The 22091-nt window shown below is 39.8% G+C and overlaps 1 protein-coding gene across 37 annotated transcripts in view; it reads right to left on the bottom strand.

Annotated features, from left to right (window-relative positions):
• Positions 1-22091, bottom strand: part of NRXN3 (neurexin 3) — a 1570655-nt gene that overhangs the window by 278487 nt on the left and 1270077 nt on the right. The window lies entirely within an intron of this gene.

Genomic DNA, 22091 nt, shown 5'->3' with positions numbered 1-22091 from the left:
GTAAAAGTGAAGCAAGGACAGGCTTTCTGCTCATATCTCAAGTGAAATAAAGTGAATTTTTGTCCAATGGAGTTAATTGCTAGAGTTACGGTGGTAACTTGACTCCTTTGTTCTGATAAGACTAAGAGTCCGCTAAAGACTTGTTTTCTGGGTCTTATTAGAGTAGAAAAATGTCAGGGCCAGAGGCCACATGGCTAGAACATACAGATTCCTCCTAAATAGCCCCCAACTATTAATTTTTAGAATAAATTTGAAACCAAAGTAGGGGGAAAGAATTCATGCCATGCTTTGGTTTAAGTGATTAAGTTACATGCCTGTACTTTGGTACCTGGATTCCTTCCATTCTTGCACTAAATTATTTTTCTTAACAAATATTAAAGATCATATTTGTATTTACCAAGTAGTTCATACTGAATTTTAATAAGACTCCTTGGAGGAAGCATAATTGGCCAGCTTCTGAATTATCCTCCCCCCCCCCCACCCCATTACTATCTCTAAGAACAGTATAGGGGCTTAACTTTATTCCCTGCACAAGGACACCTCTTTTTCTCTTGGAGTATACAGAATTAACTTTGAGGTAGTGCTCAGCCTTCACTTTGTGAAACCAAACTAATATGTGATAGCAAAGTAGTCTTTTTCTGGCTACTGGTAATTCCTATGGCCCAATGGAAGTCAGCAAGTAAGTGTAATTGGAACTTGAACTGAACATGGTAAGAAGACCCTGCCTGCTGCTGTTAATACTCAATTCTGAGTCAATAGACTCTGAACATTTCTTCTACTAGTGGCAGGACTTCTCAAACTTGAATAACATAGAGGCCCCTTTTATTTATTTTTATTTATTTTTAATTTTTTTATATGACATTGTCAAATTGGTTTCCATACAACACCCAGTGCTCATCCCAACAGGTGCCCTCCTCAATGCCCATCACCCACTTTCCCCTCCCTCCCACCCCCCATCAGCCCTCAGTTTGTTCTCAGTTTTTAAGAGTCTTTTATGGTTTGCTTCCCTCCCTTCCTCTCTCTTTTTTTTTTCCTTCCCCTCCCCCATGGTCTTCTGTTAAATTTCTCAGGATCCACATAAGAGTGAAAACATATGGTATCTGTCTTTCTCTGTATGATTTATTTCACTTAGCATAATCAAAACCACACTCAGATACCACCTCATGCCAGTCAGTGGCTAAAATGAACAAGTCAGGAGACTATAGATGCTGGAGAGGATGTGGAGAAACGGGAACCCTCTTGCACTGTTGGTGGGAATGCAAATTGGTGCAGCCACTCTGGAAAACAGTGTGGAGCTTCCTCAAAAAATTAAAAATAGATCTATCCTATGACCCAGCAATAGCACTGCTAGGAATTTACCCGAGGGATACAGGAGTGCTGATGCATAGGGACACTTGTACCCCAATGTTTATAGCAGCACTTTCAACAATAGCCAAATTATGGAAAGAGCCTAAATGTCCATCAACTGATGAATGGATAAAGAAATTGTGGTTTATATACACAATGGAATACTACACGGCAATGAGGAAGAATGAAATATGGCCTTTTGTAGCAACGTGGATGGAACTGGAGGCCCCTTTTAAAAGAAAAGGCCACTCTTGGGGACCCCCACTGACTATACCAATTATTTTAGCATTATATAAATATATACAAGCATAAGAGTAGCTACAATTTACTTACACTCAAAGTTCTTATATTACCAGAACAGATTTATAAACTAAATATCAAAAAATCTAGAAAAGTTATAAAATTTCAATGAAGAATACGAAGTTACCATGACAGGTGATGTTGCTTAGTTTAAATGAGATTATCAGTTGTATAGTAAACACCATACTCCTGACCTCTAATGCCCAGGTTCCTCTGACATCTTCTTGCTCATGTCAAGCAATTCTGCCCCCGATTTTCTCCATTTGAAATATTGTGAAGACTTTCATTTTGAAAGTGTACTCTGACACTGTTTAACATTTTGCATGGCACAAATGCATCTCTCACATTCTCAACCTGCTTCTGTTTTTTCTCATTAGTCCTTGACAACTAAAGAAAGAAAGGCTGGGTTCCCACGTGGTCATGAACACAAATCAACACAGGCATTAAAATTCTGTGACAGTACAATGTTATTAAGTACTCATGGCTAGATCATTCAAAATATGCTTGCATTACAATTGTTTGGACTGTCATGTTCATCCGCCCCTTGCCAGGATCTCAGACCCCATGAGAACTCCTTTCCTAGATAAGCAATTTGTCTCTGTGAGCCATATCCCAAAATGTTTAACCATCCTAAAGTCCAGCTGAAGTGTGGGGGAACAATGAAAGTTGGCAAGGATTGTGGTCATGATACTACTTACTATATTTAGCACTTAGATAAGATTACAGCTAGAATTCACATTTTGGTCTTTTTATAAGTGGATTCACAATATTTATAAAACTCTACCTTGGGCATTAGATAAAGCAAGTTCTACTAAAGATGCATGGTAAATTTAGATAATGTCAATTATATTATAAACCTTACGTTAGCTATTTGATGGGATGGTTACTGAGACCCAAACCATCTTTGCTTCTTCTCAATGCCCTCTTTTATTCTCACCTTCATTAACACACCCATAAAGTTGGCACACTTCAAGCCACTATACACAGAAAAATACTTAGAACCCAGGAACCTAGGGGGTGCCTACGTGGCTCAGTCGGTTAAGCCTCTGACTTCTGCTCAGGTCATAATCTTGTGGTTTGTGAGTTGGAGCCCTGCTTCAGGCTTCGGATTCTGTGTCTCCCTCTCTCTCTGCCCCTCCTCCACTTGTGCTCTGTCTCTCTCTGTCTCAAAAATAAATAAACATTAAAAAAAACCCAAGAACCCAGGAACACTTTTTTGATTCTTGACATTTGTTACACTATGAAACTTATAAATACACTACTGTATTAACCTGACATATTATTGAAAACTATATTCCTCAGACATAGTTCCTCTGCCACATCTACCACTGCTGCCCGACCCCCCTGACCAGGCACTTCTTCTCTCCTCTCGGATGGACCCTCTTGATCACTTATTCCATAAGGATAGAGATCCACTAAGTAGCTGGTCTATCCTCGCTGCTGCTTGGACTCATCTGGGCAGCAATTTGGGCTCCCTACCCAGAAAAGTCAATAAGTCCCAGCTATTTACAAGAGGGATGGCTGCTGTGTCCCAGTAGGAATCATTTGAGGCCATTTTCTTTCACTGATAGAAGAGAGAAAGATCCACTTACAGTCAAAATGCAGTCAGCTTGCACCACTGAATTCAATTACCCAGGTCTGCAACTGACCAAAGTGCACCCTGAGGTTAGGAAAAGGGAAATGGCATCAAAGGTTTATCTTGCCTTCTCCTTTCCTTTTATTTAAGAAAAAGTGTCATTAATTGAACTTGTTAGCCTTCACATTACTTGTGGGAAGCTCTTCTCTGATAAGATGGGAGATTTATTTAATGAGACCCAATTTTGACAGAGTGCACTATAATGGAAAAAAAAAAAAGTCTTATAGTTAACTAGTCAAATATTAAGGTTAATCCCTGTCAATTTTATGGCCACATCCTCAAATTTTAGATGGGATTTTCAGGAAGTTAAGCACGTTCATTACTTACCTAGCATCTTTATTACTCCCATAAGCCCTTTGAAAGTAATACCTACAGAAGATATCATTCCCTACTTCATCAAGGGGTGTCTTTCGTGAAATAAGTGGTGAACAGACATTGGGGCACAAAGTGAAAGCTGAGAACCCACTGGGATGGGCCTGAGTCAAGTCTTAGTCCTGTCACATGGCACTTGGGTAACTTTTATATTCAGTAAAGTTTCTCTAGTCCTCAGTATCCTACTCATAAAAAGGGAATGATAACATTCCCACACCATAGACCCTAGACCCACATCATAACATTATCTGCTATAGATAGGAACTGAGCATTAAAGAAAGCCTGTTGTATACTACCCAAAAAGTTATATTCCTATGAGAACCAAAGGACTCTGCAATGAGCTAGCCTTTCAGACTGACTCTGCTGAAGTCCCTAATGACCCCTTGAGTTTACAGTGAGCAGAAATTCTCAACCCCTTGAGTTTACAGTGAGTAGAAATTCTAGCAAGCTAAACATTTTCCTTATATTCAGGGCCTTACATATTGCGAATTACTATGGATCAAAGTTTCTTCCATGCTGGAACTGAGAACAGATTCTGTCAGTCAAAATACTGAGCAGAAAAAAAAAAAACTGCCCATCAATAAATGTTGCATTTTTTTTCTTTTTTAGATATGTATAGTCTTACAAATACAGGGTAGGGTTTCTATCTGAGGGACAAGCATGGTAAGTTTTTAACTAACTTTAACACAAACTAAGGCTCTCCTAAACTCTAACTTCTAAGCTGAAGAGATTGAGATGTTAAACCCAATTGAAAATTGTATGACATTTACATGGAAATCAGTGGGACTTCAAAGTACCATTATCACTGGTTATTGGGCAGGAACCAGTGTGGGTGTAGGCAGGGAGCTGGCAAGGAGATGACAATTTGGCAGGGCTATCTGATCCCATCATTTGTGTTGATATTACTGGCTGATCTGTATACCAGGCAGTATCTTTCTACGCGACACAACAGACTGGTAGTTCTCACAGGGCCAACTGCCATTGAGATCAATGGTCTGAGTATCCCCTTCATTTCAAAAATAAAGTCCATGCCACTTGATAGGACAGGCTGAAAGCAGTAGAGCAACCACAAGGAAAGACATTATTCATACATTTAGGTGACAAATGACATTCACATGCATCCCACTGCAAAAGTAGAACCTATAATTTGCAATATTGTAGCACTGATTCTGGTTATTAGAGTAGGAGAATGGGAATAAGGACACCTCGGTTTTACATCCAGCTCTGATACGGTATATGACTCCTGGCAAGTCATTTCAGTTCCCTGCACTTTCAACTGGCATTCTGAAATGGGCGTATTGCCACCTGCTCAGCAGAGAAGAATCTTATGAAAGATCTGACATTTATACGATGCTAAAATACATTTCAGCACATTTTAACTTAAAAGTCCAATTTGTAATGACTGACTTAGAGTATTTTTAGAAAATAGGTTAACATGAATTGTCATTAAGCATTTTCTGAAAAACTGGTAAGATGAAAAGGTGATGATACGAAAGAAATCAATTCATGCATTGGGGATATCATATGGGACAAAATTGTTAAATGAGGTATTGTTGGGGTTAGTGAACAATAATAGCATGAATAAAAGTTGCAGAGTATTTAGTTCTGTTTTCCAATGCTCCTTAACCAGAAGCTAGGTTAGCTAGCTTTTTCTTGAAGATGGATTCCAGTCAGAATGAGAATCCCCCTCACTAAATCTAATTATGTGAATTCTTCATTCTCCTGTGAGTGGCCCTCCCACTTGCTATCTTAGAATAAAGCCATGAAAAAATGCCTCTGGATAAATCAATAATAGATGCCAACAGTTGATAAAAACTGGCCTGATTGTGGGGACAGAGGCATCTGCCAGTGAAATAACAGTAATATGTACAACTAAGGAGGGATTCCATCATATCTGAATCAAATTACAGAGTCCATCAGTCTGAGAAAAAATAAAACAAAACATATACCTTTCTCCACAGCTCTAAGAATGAGGAAACATCAGTAAACCTGCCAAGATGGCTGATTTGTGCAACTGCCAACAGATATTTCTAAATTTGTCTTTTACTTCTTGTTACATTCCTACAACATTATTGCACTATGTACTCAACATCGCAATATGGCTTTGCTGTCTATTCCAAGAGAAGTCAGATCCATATGTTCTCTTGTTCTCTCTCTTTTACTTGGTGACATCTTTTCCTTCTCTCACACTCTTATTTTATTTTTCTTTTTGGTTTTATGGAACAGCATTGCTAATTTTATTTAACAGCTGGAGAAAGACAATTTGACGACACTCATCTATTGCAGCGCCCAGGCTGGCCTGCTTCTTTCCCTCCTCTCTCTCCAATGAGTAGCAGTAATAAAAGCTCAACAGCTCTAAAAGCAATCGATTCTGAAACGGTGTGGTGCAATTACCAGCCCGGATGGCAGCAAAGACTTCCAGTAAAATAAAGGAAAGATAAATACAGTTTTTGCAGTGGGACTGGCCTCTGTTGCACAAGCAGCCTCTGGTCATAAAGAGACACCATGTGGCGCCTAGTGTGATGGAGGAGGTGAGCAGCTGGATAGCAAGGGGCCCAGGAGGAGATGGTACCTTGAAGAACCCAGTGGCTCATGGAGAGGCTGGCTGTTCCAAGGTGATAATCTCTAAATTATTCTCTACTGGACCTGTGACCTCTGAATAGATTTTTATGTTGCTTTCCATACAAGTTCTCCTGCTGCACAATAACTTTCTCATTACTCTGCAATTCGAGCCTATCCTTTCCATCCACTCCCATGAAGAGACACCAATGAAGCTGAATCATTAGAGTGTTGATTCCAGGCTTCCAAAGCCTTGAGAGTGGCCTTAGCAATGTGTTCACTAGGCTATATACACACATACATTTTTTTTTGTAAAAAATGTTCAGAAAGCTGCTTTAACTGCAGTAGGTGAAGACTCTAGTACCTTTCCCTCTCAACCTCCCCTCCATCACATGTGCCCTCATGTAGCATGGTAAGGAAGTGCTGTCAACATACCTGGGATCTAACTAATGGGCAATTAAACTGGGACACATTAGTGTTTTGGTGGGATGGCTTTATCTAGTTCATAACCACGTTCTTATAGAATTAACTTATTGCCAGTGCAGGTGTAGTAATGGCTTTCAGGAATGTTCCAACACCTCCAGTGCTGTCTTATCCAACAGTTTGCTCTGGTCATCCAGAATCACAACTCTTATCTTGACAGAGGCTTACCCAGTGTTTACATAATCCTTAAAATTCACTTAAATTCACCAATATAAACTTGTTTAAACTATTGACAATAAAAAATACAAAGTCTGATCAAGTAGGATAAAGAATTACCTTTCTATCCTATCTGTAAAAGAAAAAAATATTATAAAATTGCTCATATGAAAAGATATTCAAAGAGAATATAAAGAATATTGCAGGGGGAAACTGTTATAGGAGTATATCAAACAGTTAATTTTTAAAAAGTATCTTATTTTATGCATGTGATGTTTATGATACATATTAGCTCTTTAAGATTTGTAATTTTTCATTGTTTCTTTTCTCATGCTAACTTGATAGTTATTTTTATATTTAATTTTGAATCCTTTTTCTTAAAGAAGTTATAACACACATACACACACAAATAAGTTTCAGGTCTCACAAAGTGGGGACCTTTCCCAAGACATCCTTGATCTGATCTTTAGTACCACCCTCAGGGAAATCTTTGCTATCCCTTAGGCATTATTTTTCTCTTTCCCCTTCAGGAATGCCAACTGGTCTCCAGCATGAACATTAAAAAATTTTTGTTTAACTTTTATTCATTTTTAAGAGACAGAGAGACACAGAACATGAGTCAGGGAGGGCAGACAGAGAGGGAGACACAGCATCTGAAACAGGCTCCAGGCTCTGAACTGTTAGCACAGAGCCCGACGTGGGGCTCAAACCCATGAACTGTGAAATCATGACCCAAGCCAAAGTCAGACACTTAATCAACTGAGCCATCCAGGTGCCATCAGCATGAACATTTTTTTTACCTAGTTTACACAATGGCCCACCAAGGACAAAACAGGTTTTAAGTAAAAATCTGTATAGGTAATGTTTCATATTAAGCTTTACAAACTTTTCAAAATATGAATACTTGATTTGAAAGGTAGCATTTACCTGCGTGTGTTCAAGCTTGCCAATAATGTGGGATTCTGATGAGTTTTCACATATTATGAGTTTTATGACACAATGGGTTTGAGAATCACTAGGTTTTTGAGGGTGAAATGAAGAAGGGGTTCTTAACTATAGGAATATCCAGACTTTAATAGGTTAATTGGCCTTGCTGATATCTAAGAGAAAGGATATAGTACTCGGTAGTCTCCCATTTTTTTGACCGTGATTTTTATTATTTTTTTAATTATTTATTTTTGGTAAACTGGAAAGAGAACAGAAACCTGGAAATCAGTTTTTCAAGTTTATAGCAAATTGGTATTAGTTTTACTTCCAATCTCAAGACCTCAGATACATTAGTGTAGCATTTAACACACTATAATAAAATTACATGGATTTAGCTCCTTTGGATCATGAGCCCATCACAGACAAGGGAGCTTCAGTTCACTAAGTATATATCTGCTGTTTTGTTATACCAGCTGTTAGGGACAGAAAGATGGCCCAATCTATTACAGTCAAGTGAAAAAGGTATTAAGTAGAATCCAAAATGTGGGATAGAGTTCTTTGAAAATCAGTACGGTAAAATAATCACTGTGTGTGGAGAGAGAGGTAAGGAAGAGTCGAGCCAAGCCACAGAGAGTGGGCAACATTTGGGTTAGACCTCAAAAATAAAATAAGGGCAGTTAAGTTAGTTAAGGGTGAGTTGGGGGTAAAAGGATCTCAGGGACAGAGAAGAATGTGAACAGAAGCATAGGATTATGTGTCTTATTTATATCCATATACCATGTCCCTCACATAATGACTGAAACATAATAGATACTCAAAAGTGTTTGCTGAAATGAAGCCATCTTAATTTTCTATTCCTCCATTCAGTAAGCATTCCCTTTACTCAGTTTCCCTCTTCACAAAATGGTGAATATATTTGTCCATGCTTGCCTCACAGAGAATGATACATATAAAAGCCACTTTAAAAATAAACGTACTAAAGGAATGGAAGATTCTGGTCATGCTCATAGATACTGACTTTAACAACTGGTGCTACACCATAGCCCACTCTCCCAATGATGTTCTCTGTAAAGGCCAAGCATTTTTCTCTCTTACTCACCACCGTGGATAAAAACAGTGTTTGTGGGAGATAATGTGATAATGTTTCAGTCTACCCACACACTGCTGAAGAGAGGGGCCTGTGTTCAGTTCTGGAGCAATCTGTATTTCTCTTTCCAGTCTCTATGGAGGTTGGCTGAAAGGTAAGGCCACAGCTAGTGACAGCAGCAGCAGAAGAGAGAGGTGATACATTTCTAGAATTATTTTAGTGGGGTAATTTGGCTGGAAAACCACTGAAGGAATAAGCTGAGAAATTATGGTCTACGAACAAAGCAAGTTGGCAAGGTGAAAATATGTATGGTATAATGCAAAAGTGTATTGTCCCTAGTATCAGTGAAATAGGCTTTTTTTTTTTTAGCTGAAATAAAGAAAAACATAATTTAGAACTATACTATGCCTTTGAACATGCTGTTCTTCCTGCCTGAAATGACTCCTTCATTTTCTCAATCTGGCAAATTCCTAGACATCTTTCATCACAGGGTTCAGACCTCACTTATCTGTGCAAAGCATCTCACAGGCAGAGAAAGTGGTACTTCCTGCAGGCTCTCTTAATGAGGTGTATATATCCCTCTTATTATAGAACAAACTTGCACTGTGACTTTATAAAAAATGAAGATTTTGAGGACTTAAGGTCAAATACCAGACTTCATCCTTCTCAAGATCCTGCACACCTGGTACATTGCCTCCCACTGATATAAACTCAGTAAATGGTACCCATTATTATTATTACTTTACAAGGTACACATAAAATATATAAAGGAACTAGCTGAATTCCTGACATTGTGTCTATTCAACAAATCCAATCTTACCATGGTCTTACCCTATCCCCAAATTCCATCTCCTTTAGGTAACTTAATTCTCCTTGATGTTTTGTTTTTGTTTTAAACACATCATGCTTTTGGGGTGCCTGGGTGGCTCAGTCCATTAAGCATCTGACTTCAGCTCAGGTCATGACCTCGCAGTTCTCAAGTTTGAGCCCCATGTCAGACTGTCTCCTGTCAGCACAGAGCCTGGTTTCAATCCTCTGTCCTCTCTCTGCCCCTCCCCTGCTCACATCCCCCCCCCCCTTTTAAAAATAAATCAAACACTAAAAACAATAAACACATCATGCTTTTGCATAAAATGCCATCTCTTCTCTTTTCCACCCACTCAAATCTCAGCAATGGTCAAGGTCCAGCTCAGAAATCACCACCTTTGAGGCAACCTATGGAATGGAAGGGAATATTTGCAAACTATACCCAAAAATATAAATAATATATAAAATATACAAAATATATAGAGAACTCCTACAACTCAATAGAAAAAGACCCAAAGAGTTCAATTAAAATATGGACAGAGGAACCGAATAGACATTTTTCCAAAGAAGATATACAATTAGCCAACAGGTACATTAAAAGATGTTCAACATCACAAATCATCAGGGAAATGTAAATCAAAGCCACCATAAGAGATCACCCCACACCTATTAGAATGACTATCAGTAAGGGGCGCCTGGGTGGCTCAGTCGGTTGAGCGGCCGACTTTGGCTCAGGTCACGATATCGCGGTCCGTGAGTTCGAGCCCTGCGTCGGGCTCTGTGCTGAGAGCTCAGAGCCTGGAGCCTGTTTCAGATTCTGTGTCTCCCTCTCTCTGACCCTCCCCCGTTCATGCTCTGTCTCTCTCTGTCTCAAAAAAAAAAAAAACCTTAAAAAAAAAAAGAATGACTATCATTAAGGAGACAAGCAATAAAAAGTGTTGACAAAAACACTTGAGAAAAGGAAACCCTTGTGCACTCTTGGTGGGAATATAAATTGGTACAGCCACTATGGGACACAGTATGGAGGTCCCTCAAGAAATTAAAAACAGAACTATCCCATGTTCCAGCAATTCCACTTAGGGATATACATTCAAAGGAAATGAAAACAGAATATTGAAGAGAGATCTGTACACTCATGTTTATTGCAACATTATTCAGAATACTCCAGATATGGAAACAACCTAAGTGCTCAATAAAGGATGAACAGATGAAAAAGATGTGGTATATATACATACAATGGAATATTATTCAGCTATGAGGAGAAGGATATCTTGCCATTTTCAATAGCATGGATGGACCTTGAGGGCATTAGGCTAAGTGAAGTCAAACAGAGGAAGACAAATACTATATGATCTTATACATACATAGAATCTTAAAAAGTCAAACTCATAGAAACAGAAATAGAATGATGGGTACCAGGGACTGGGAGGGCAGGGAAAGAGTGGGTGGGAAATGGGGAGATATAAGTGAAAAGGTACAAACTTCCAATTAGAAGTCCTGGAGATCTAATTCACAACATTGTGATTAAGTGTATCATGTACTTAAAAGTTATTAAAAATTAAGAAAATAGTTCTTAAATGTTCTGGCCACAAAAAAAGAAATGGTAAATATGGGACTCGATGGAGATGTTAGCTGCAACAGTAATCATTTTGCAATATATGTCAAATCAACAGACTACACACTATAAACTTACACAGTGTTGTATGACAATTATATCTTAGTCAAGTTGAGTGGGGAGAGAAAGCATCATTTCTGTGATGACTTCCCTGGCTACTCCAGGGTTTTTTACTGAGGTTTTTTTTTCCCCATTGAACTCACAAAACACTGTGATGAAATTTACCTATTATAACTGTTATGGGACCTGGATTTTACAGTCCTGTCACGTCAGTATTTTATTTTATTTTATTTTATTTTATGTTTCTTTATTTTTAGAGAGAGAGAGAGCATGAACAGGGGAGGGGCAGAGAGAGGGAGAGGGAGAAGAGGTATGAGAGAGAGAGGAGAGTGAGAGAGAGGAAAAAAAAAAGAGAGAATCCCAAGCAGGTTCCATGCTTCCAGCACAAAGTCTGACATAGGGCTTGACCCCATAAACTGTGATATCATGACCTGAGCCGAGATCATGACCTGAGCCAAAATCAAGAGTCTGATGCTTAACCGACTGAGCCACACAGGCGCCCCTCAGTTTTTTATAGTATATAGTTTTATATTTAATTAGATGATGTTAGAATTCTTCCATGTGAACCAGGAAGACCACCCAAACCACACAGAATAAACTGCCTGAAGGAGAGAGTGGTAGGCACATTACATATTGCTCATAAAAATCAACCACTTAAAGTGTCGGTCTGACTACAAAGGCTAGGAGGCTAGGAATCCACTCTATTTGTGCTGTTACCAGTAAAGTCTGAATAAAGAATGTTGTAAGCCTTTTTCTCTGCAATACCTCAAGCCTAGCCTAAAATCCAGAATTCCCCTCTGTGTACCTTCCACAGATAAGACTGGTATTAATGATTTCCTCTACTTTCTCATTTAGGATGCCTACCATTTGACAATTCCCATATCTCTCTCAAACCAATGGGTATACTAATAAACATTCACTGCTGGATAATTCTCCCAAATGAATTTTAACCCATCTTTATAGAGACGACCAAAGTAAACAAGTAAAAGCAAGTAAAACAAGTAAAAGAGAAAAAAAAACTATGCTTTTTCTCAGTCTTACCTTGATTTGCTAAAGAAAATGCCTCTCTGTTCTGATGAGCAGGAAAGAGAGCTCAGCGGTTGGGTTATGACACGTTGAGTACAAAACTAAAAGCACCATGAATCCTTTGGTAGAGAATTAATATGGCAGGTAGCGTTTCAGCACCCCTGGTTTCCATTTTATGAGCCTTCCGTGCCAGCCCCAGTACCTTCTCTCCAGCCTGCTTTCCGCCCTCCCCTCGCCTAGTTTTCCTATATCACCTGCATCTCATTAAGGCCCCTCAGGTGGGCTTTGGCTCACTGAGCAGCACCTCTGTTGTTTACTTGGAGTTTCCTTTCTCAATTTTTCTCCCAATCCCCCCCTTTGGGACCAAACCTTCTATGAAAACAAAACAAATACCCCAAACAAGCAAACAAATAAACAAAAAACAAACCAGTGTAACTGACATCAAAATATAGGTAAGTTGCATTAAACGGAACTTTCCTGCGTTTCCTTTCCTCAAAGCCTGAGTTCAGCTGTGATACACGATCATATTAACCCAGGCTAACCCAGTCATAACTCCCACAATAATGTGTTTATATCTCAATGGAGAGGTTCCTGCTCATTCCTTAACAGGTATCTTCCATGTAGTGTACTGAGGGTTAATAAAAACAATAATAAAGAGGACACAGTGAGACTGAAAGCATCTTTGACAGTTCTGTCCAGGTGGTTGGCCACGGTGCAAGGTGGGACTTAATGAAAGGATGCTCATTGAGCTTTTAAAGGTATATCCAAATGTTCTGCCACTGCCCTGTGCCTTTAGTGACAGGCTGTCTTCGAAACTAAAGCAGAAGATTCAGAGCAGTTAGCACTTTTCTCCAACTTTCTTTGTGACCTCTCCAACTCAGGTGTCACTTAAACAGATTTGCTAGGATCCTGCTTACAGGATGGATATGTGTATGTGGTTATCACACAGTGGAAGTACCAGTGGGGTGGGGTAGAGTGAAGTGGGATGGGTACGCTAAATTCACTAGTAAATAGCACTTTAGAGTGTGAAATCAGACAGACCTGGATGTGAGTTTTGACTGAACACCCTACCAGCTGCGAGTCTTTAGGAAAATTAAATGATCCAGTCTCCTCCCTGGGTCTCAGTTTTTTGTTTTGTTTTGTCCCTGTAAGAGGAGCTCTAAATACTGACCAACTCAAGGTCAAGGAAAGGTTTTAGCCCTTTATATTACAATCATATTCAACCTTCACGACAACCCTATTAACCACTATTGTTAACTGCATTATACAGAGAAAAATGAGACACAGAGGTGTTAAGTAATTACTTAAATTCACACAGCTGGTAAGTAGCAACCTTACACTCTTTCCAGAATACTGGGCTGCCTTCCACTGTAACATGCCGTAATCAAACCTGCACGCCATATGGGCTTTCAAACAGAAGGACATTAAATATTACATGCAAAGTAGCTGTATCAGTACCTGGTATATAGCAAGCACCCAATAGATGTTAACTGCTTTCACTTCCTTTCGCCTTACAGTCAGTACACTTTGCTATTTTGATTCACTGGAGAAACAAATTTGAAATTTTTTTTTTAATGTTTATTGTTGAGAGACAGAGAGAGACAGAGAATGAGCGTGGGAGGGGCAGAGAGACAGGGAGACACAGAATCCAAAGCAGGCTCCAGGCTCTGAGCCATCAGCACAGAGCACACGGGGCTCGAACTCACAAACCGTGAGATCGTGACCTGAGCTGAAGTCGGACACTCAACCGACTGAGCCACTCAGGCGCCCCTGGAGAAACAAATTTGAAACAACGATATATATTTGGAAATAAAGACACTGAGACATTCTTAGGCACAAAGTAGAAATAATATTGATAGTTGGTCTTTGTCATCTCTAATGTGTGACTAGAAGAAAGACATGTAACACTTTGTACACAAAGACCCATTAGGCTCTCTGTGCAAGTAACTGAGAACATCTGGACAGATGAACAGAGAGCAGGGGAAACCAGGTGTATCACCTGGGTGGAGCAGGAGGACAGACACTCCTTGTCTCCTGGTACTGTAGCTCTTTTGAAATAAAATGTCAACAATGCGCTGGTGCATTTTTCATGAGCTGTGCACTGAGCCATGCCCAGAAACGCTAGAAGTTTCCCCAGGGTTATATTAGCAAACAACTTACCCCTCCCTGAGCCTCCCAGGGTTTAGTAGCCCTTCCTCCTTTTGGAGCTTCAGTTTCCCTAAGAACAGCTTCTGTTCCAAAACTAGTCCCTCCCCAAGTCCCTGGGGCCTGAGCTAAATGCTGGCCTTCATGCCTGTCTGAATGAGGACAGGCAGCTCTCACTAGCTCAAGCTGCACTGTGGGTTTTTCTAGTACTCTTAGGGAAAGAAACCTAATCCTGATGTGTTAAGAAATAACCATCCAGATTTTTTCTCTTTTAAGAAAGGAGGCAAGTGGGAAGAAGCATTTGGAGAAATGGTGATAATCATAGCCAATGTTTCATTAAAGCTGTGTTTTCCACCAAACCCCATTAACTTAAAACACTGCTGTGTCTCTTGGGCTCAGTGAGAGACTAACTCCTCCCAGATCGGACTGTTTGGATTTGCATTTCTTTTTACTATGTCCATGCTCTTTTTAAATTAATAATAATAATAATAATAATAATAATGAAAGTTTCTATACAATCTCCTAACTGTCACACTCCTTCCCTCTCTCAAATTCTGAGCAGAAGGTTAGGAGCCAGGAAGTATGTGTGTGTAGGCAGCAGATGAACTAATATTTATTAAGCACCTAAGAGGTGCCATGCACTGAGAGGTTTAAAAGAGATGTCTTAACAATTCTAGGAGGTAGCTATCATTTAACCCATTTTACAGTTGCATAAAGCAAGACTCAGAATGCAAGAAACTTTTTCAAATTCACCGAGCTAGTAAATGCCTGAGCTGGGGTTCTAACTCATATCTAACTTATTATTTTTTTAATGTTTACTTATATTTGAGAGACAGAGAAAGAGTGTGAGCAGAGACAGACATACAGAATTTGAAGCAGGCTCTGGGCTCTGAGCTGTCAGCACAGAGCCCCACCTGGGGCTCCAATTCAGGAGCCACGAGATCATGACCTGAGCCAACGTCAGACACTTAACCAACTGAGCCACCCAGGTGCTCCTAACTTAGTTTTAAGTTAAGAGGTTCCTCCTCTTATTTCTAAGATATACCAACTCCTTGTTGGTGAGCAATGGTAGTGGAAACAATGTGCTAGCCCACAGCTGTATGATCTGTGATTAGGGGATGGAAAGCATTGACTCCAGAGAGATCTCCCCATCCCTCCCCTGACAAAAAGTCACTTTATACATGCTAGATATTCTGTGTCTCAGTGGTGTCTAATCGTAGGTCAGGGTCAGGTGATAAAGTCAGCACAGAAGATCACTGAGTCCAAACTGTCTTTAAAAATCTATCTGGTCCACTAAATGCAATGCAGTGCCATTGCTCAGGAAACATAATTTTGGCATTTTGCCTTTAGCAGACATATTCTGTTTCTTTGGCTGGACACCAGCTGAAGTTATTTGCTTGTGTTTAGGGATCATGTTGCATGAAAAATACGTATTGTACCTTTAAGGACTAGAATTATATTCCACTCAAGGAAGGGAGATGTGCAGCCTTGAGAAGCCAGCAAGAATGTAGAAATTGGAGGCTTGACAGATTCAAGTCTCCCATTCACTCTGACTCCGAGGCATACACTCCCTAAAGGGAAGTGTGGTTAGAAATACCACATTATTTCAATTATTCTTGGTTTTTCTCTCACTGGCACATCGTCTCCCAGACTCTTCTCACCCCTTATTCCCTGCATCATTAAGGTTGCATAAGTCAAAAACACGGGTGACAATTCCACTGTGTGCACATGAAGAGAAGAGTCACAGGCAATGCAAATCCAAAATACAGGTCATCAAAAACTCTTTCCAATTAGCTCTGGACTGCATGTGTTGCATACATTATCTCTATTTGAACATAGGTGCTTCAAGTGTTTGGGGAATAAATAAACCTTGCAATAAATCAATGAACCCATGCTGTGATTGTCAAAATGCCATCCAGGTCCCTCATCTCCTTACTGGTTCTCTCCTGTCTTCCACTCCATGAACATTTTCACTTTAGAACACAAGTGTACTGGAGAAATGGCCCCAGCTACTGCTTGCTGGTTCCCAAATTCCCTGGAGAAAAAGGACCTCTTGAGGGGACCTGAAGCCCTCTCTTTCAGCTTCAGAGGCACATCATAGAACCAACAAGGGAAGAGATAATGTTAATATAATTTAAAGCAAGATTTGTCTTACTAATTAACTGAATTTAGATTCTTCAATATTCAGTTTTCAGTGTGTTCAGTGTATGGGGCATTAGTAGCATTGCCGCTATTTGAAGGTACGTTTCTGGACTCTATGCACAATGTCCCTCCATTTTCCATAGTGTTAAAGGAAGATTGATGTAAAACTCATTACTGTTCAGGTGATGCCTTCAGAAAAAGATTATTGCAAGAATTTATACTACAGGATGTAACTTTAAGCACTGACATTTTACAAAGCACCCAATCTTTAGAAACAAAAGGTTATTTAATTTCTTACGGCTCTAGATTGAATGTGTGTGCATATTGGGGGTGGAGGTGGGCACTGGCACAATGTTTTCTATAACCTTGTATAGGGCCTGGACTCCAGGAAAGGCTCAACACGTGTTTGTTGAATGAATAAATGGGAATCCGATCATTAAATGAGAAGTCAGTAAATTAGACGATTACTTGATCAATATTTGATTTCCAGACATAACTGGAGCTTTTCCTGGTTGTTTTACACCTCTGTATTTATTCAAGCTTGATTGCAGTGAATGGCCATTTCGTTGAGTGCCCTCATTCCTCTCCCCGTCTGAGTCCGCTCCTCTCCCCACGGCAGAAGCAAATGAGCTCCAGCCTTTTAAGAGTGAATAATAAACACTCAGCCTGTTGGGCTTCAGCTGGAGTTATCGATGGAAAATGGCTTGACGAATAGTCCTTGCCTGAGTGATAAACTTGTATATCAGGAAGTAAATCTAGTGGAAAAGAAAATCTATCCACCACTTCCACTAGCAGTTGGGAGACTTATATTGACAGTAAAGGTTCATTTTCTTAATTCTGAGTAAGTCTGAGTCTTCTTTCTTTGTATCCATCTTTTTCTTTTCCAGATACCTTATCCCCCCAAGGTGGTATTACCTGTTGGCTGATAAAGACATTTACACCATTTTGCACTTAAAAATCACTTTTTCATCTTTGAAACTCAAATATCTTACATATTCTAACATGCAAATCAGAAAAATACCCCAGGGAAATGTTTTTCATTAAATGTAATTCATTAAACTGAAACACAGAGTTAATTGGTTTTACCCGGCAGTACAAAAATGGAACTAGGATATCGGGAAATAATACCATTGATTATATTTCTAATATGATTCTGGCACATTATTTCTATTTCAGTAAAACAATCATATGAGGGAAGTATTTTCCCCATTTCAGAAGAAAGAAATCTGTGTCTCAAATATGTTTATAGCTTGACAGAAGTTATACAGGTAGTAAATGCCAGAGTAGGAACCTGAACTCAGGTTTGTATGGTTATAAAGCCCATGTCTTTTCCCTTTAATATTATAATTATACTGCCTATCCAGGACATAGAAAAGTTGTTTAGAGTGTAGATGAAGAGGTCATATATTACATCTGAACATATATTTATCAAATTACCAAACTCTATTTCTTAATGTAAAAAAAAAAAATTACACAGTCTCTCCAGACATATTGGGAATTGTGTTAGAGTAAGAGCAGCTCCAAAGATGTCCAAGTTCTGATCCCTGAAACCTGTGACTGTGCTACCTCCCATGACACAGGGAAATTAAGACTGCAAATCTGCTGACTTGAAACTAAAACAAGTAGCCTGGTTTATCCAGGTGGGCCATGTCATTACAGGGTCTTTTAAAATGGGAAAGGGAGCCAGAACAGAGAGAACCAGATAGGTAACAGTACAAGAAGCTCTCAGCCTGATGTTACTGTTTTTTTTTTTTAAGTTTATGTATTTTGAGAGAACAGGAGGGAGAGTGTGTGTGCACCAGTGGGGGAGGGGCAGAGAGAGAAGGAGAGAGAGAATCCCTGTGCTCTGTGCTGTTAGCACAGAGTCTACTCAGGGCTGATACCAGCACTGTGAGATCATGACCTGAGCTGCAATCAAGAATCAGATGCTTAACGGACCGAGCCACCCAGGTGCCCCTGATGTTGCTGCTTTTGAACATAGGGAGTGAAGTATACAGGCGAAGGAAAGAGGTAGCCTCTAAAGCTGAAAAAAAAATAAGAAAATAGATTCTTTCCTGGAGCCTCCATAAAGGAATTATCCTACGGACACCTTGATTTTACCCAGAGAAGCCTATGTTGGACTTCTAACTAACTGAACTGTAAAGTAATACATTTATGTTGTTTTAAGCCATAAAATTTGTGCTAATCTATTACAGCAGCAATAGAAAACTAACACAGGAATCAATGGGGCTTAAAAACAAAATATAAACAGAGACAGACACACAAACAAGAAAAAACCGACCAAAACCCAACCAACAAAGGAAGTGTTGCTTTCCAAGTATATGCTAACTTGGTGGTCTACTGCATAGCTCACTGGTGAGGCTTCCTGGGACAGAGGGGACTGTGATCATCTCTAGACCTCAAACATGGATTATTTGAGGTTTAACCCTCTCCCAGGGAACAAGAGAGATTCTCAAACTTATTATTTATGAGATCATCTGGAGGGCTACACTCCAGAGACTGTATTTTGAGAATAAACGTTCTAAGCAGTGATTCTTGGAAGGGTGATCTAGGCTATTTTCCTCTTAATACTGTTGACTTCAATTCATAGATCTGTTAAAATTCACAGCCATCCTTAAAACCAGTGACTTAGAAGAACCATGTGTCCAAAATACTATAACTTCTGGAATTTCAAGGTCTGAGAGGGCCAACTTTTTTTTTAAGTTTATTTTTATTTATTTTTGAGAAAGAGACAGAGAGCAAGTAGGGGAGGGGCAGGGACAGAAGGAGACGGAATCCTAAGCAGCCTCCACACCATAAGCACAGAGCCTGATCCAGGGCTTGTACTCACAAACCATGAGATCATGATCTGAGCCCAAATCAAGAGTCGGACGCTTAACCAACTGAGACACTGAGGCGCCCCTGGAAGAGCCAACTCTTTATTGGTTTTGCCTGTTGACATCCAATCTCATCCAACAGAAATGGTAATCATCTAGTAATTCATGACCATCAGGCATCTTTTCTAGTTTCTCTACTTTTGGACATCATTAGGAAGAGACACTTTTAAAGAAGGAAATTGAATCATCATAGTTTTTGAGGGCCTACCCCATACTTGCTTATGTTATCTTGGCATTTTTTTTTGTAATTACTCCATGCATATTAATGTAATATTCTCAATGAATTCACAAGTTTTTCAAAGGCAAGCAGCTTGGGCTCTGTCTTCCTTGTGTACGGATGATTGTGCTTTTCATGTAGTACTTCTTTAGTGATTCAACCCTGGCCCAGGGTACGGTTACTAAGTATTTAGGGATAGAAACAGAACTGAAAGTACAGCTGGCCCCTTAATTCAACCACCATAACCCCATGGGGACACAGTGACTTTTGAGAGGTATTTTCATTTTTCTTGACTATCTTTTTCATTCGTTTTCATTTACAGGGATGAAATTAATGATGTCTTCGAGCTTGAGTCCACAGAGCTTCTGTATAGGTATTAAGAAGCAAAGAAACCAGGCCTCAGTGGCCTTAGAGGTTGCAAAATGGTAGCTTACAAGGAAAATTGATTTACAAGGGATTTAACATACACACCACATAGTTAGCTTCTCTTGAAAAGATGGTAACTCTAGATTCACATCTTTGAATGACCATAATCAGTGGAAGCTGAGTTGCCACTGTCCCCTTTAATTTGGGGCCTATTGTGTTCAATTTTCCACCTTGTCAGTTTCACTCAGGCATATTACCTGTCTGGCCCCGATAAAAAACTGAGTTTACAACATCTGTTTTCAATGTGTTTATCCACCTCTGCATCAGCTCCAAGTTTTCAAGGTCTAAGGTGGCCTGTGCCAACTATGTCCTGCCAAATGCAGGCAACTCTCTAGCTTGTGCCATCAGTCACAGCCAGTGCAAGCCCCGTCACCCTGATACCCAAGGAGCACATATGGCCCACTGGAATCTCCACAAGGGGAAGCTACAGGACCCAGAAACTGTTAACACATCCATCTCTCTGTCAGGGAACGCCAAGGATTAACAAGCCTACCTGGAGCTTGGGGGACATTGGGAAGCCTCACTAACCATCTCTTCCCTTGGGAAACAGGCATTGGATCTCAATGTGAGAATATATTGCATGTAATTGGACTTCTGATCAATTTAACAGGATGGTGGAATAGGTCACTGAAGGTGTCAAATCCCCATGTTGCATCTGATGAGTAACATTACAAATGAAGATAAAGGAATAATTTCTTCTTGGCCTGAATTGGCAATCAGGTGATGCCTGAGAAGATGCTAACTGGCTTGTGTTTATGGAGGATATCCCATTGTTTACATGTGTGAATGATATCTGCCAAACTCACCATGCTGAACAATTTGTCTTGATAAGAATCTACAGAAGCCAGTATCACAGGCTAATTATGTGTTAGAGGGGAAAAATATGTCCTTTCAACTGAATGTCTTTTTTTAATGCTTTTTTTTACTTTAGTTTTGAGAGAGAGTGCAAGTAGGGGAATGGCATTGAGAGAGGGAGACACAGGCACTGAAGCAGGCTCCAGGCTCTGAGCTGTTGGCACAGAGCCTGACACGGGGCTTGAACTCACATATCGTGAGATCATGACCTGAGCTGAAGTCAGACACTTAACCGGCCGAGCCACCCAGGTGGCCCTGATTGTCTCTGTCTTAATTTTAGAGAGCCCCCTCCCCCACATACTCTCAAGGAGAAAATGGAAAGCCTCTTCTTTATCATTTCTAGGGGCACCAGCTATACACATCATATCATAGAGTTTTTCTTGCTGGACTAAAAAAGATACTTGCCTTTTTCATCTTCCCTCATAGAGAAACCTGCTGTATAGTTTTGTTGGCTATCCCTGCCCTTCTGTGGCCCTTTCCTATTTCTGTCTTCTTTTAAAAAGATACATCTCTAACAGTGAAGGCTGTATGTTCTGAAGGGACCTTTGCCGAGAGAGTGTTTGGGGTCCTTTCCCTTGTTTATTTTTCATTAAATAAAACTACATTTGACTTACTTCTTCCACTCAAATAGATGGAGCACCCCAGGGAAAGGAAAAGAGAGGGCTTATAAAGAGGACTTCAGGGTCCTTCTCACAGGGACATGGTTGGGTTAGTCCACACAGAGACGTTGAAGGAAATGCTATCACAGTTGTTAGATAAAAGAGTACACCAGTCAAGGAGCCTTTAAGTTAGCTCCTCCTGTCTTTAAAATAGATGCTGTCCAACTGGTGGATCGGAAGTAAATTGAGTCTGAAGGACACTCACATAAGCAAAGGCAGAGTGTTCTTTCCAGAAAATTTTGTGACCTTTATTATAGCTTTTAAGGGACAGTATGAATGCTTGGGTTGACGTACTTCATTACCACTGCTGGAATTTTAGGCAAGGTTGTTTTTATAGTTTGGAATTGAGAGAACAAAAAAACAAAGAGCAGCTCCTGATGTCTGGAACTTGACCTG

The sequence above is a fragment of the Panthera pardus genome, unplaced genomic scaffold (genome assembly GCF_024362965.1).
Source record: "Panthera pardus isolate Hobbes unplaced genomic scaffold, ASM2436296v1 HiC_scaffold_24, whole genome shotgun sequence".
Classification (NCBI taxonomy): Eukaryota; Metazoa; Chordata; class Mammalia; order Carnivora; family Felidae; genus Panthera; species Panthera pardus.
The sequence above is the reverse complement of the archived record's forward strand: the minus strand, read 5'-3'. Positions and strand labels throughout refer to the sequence as shown.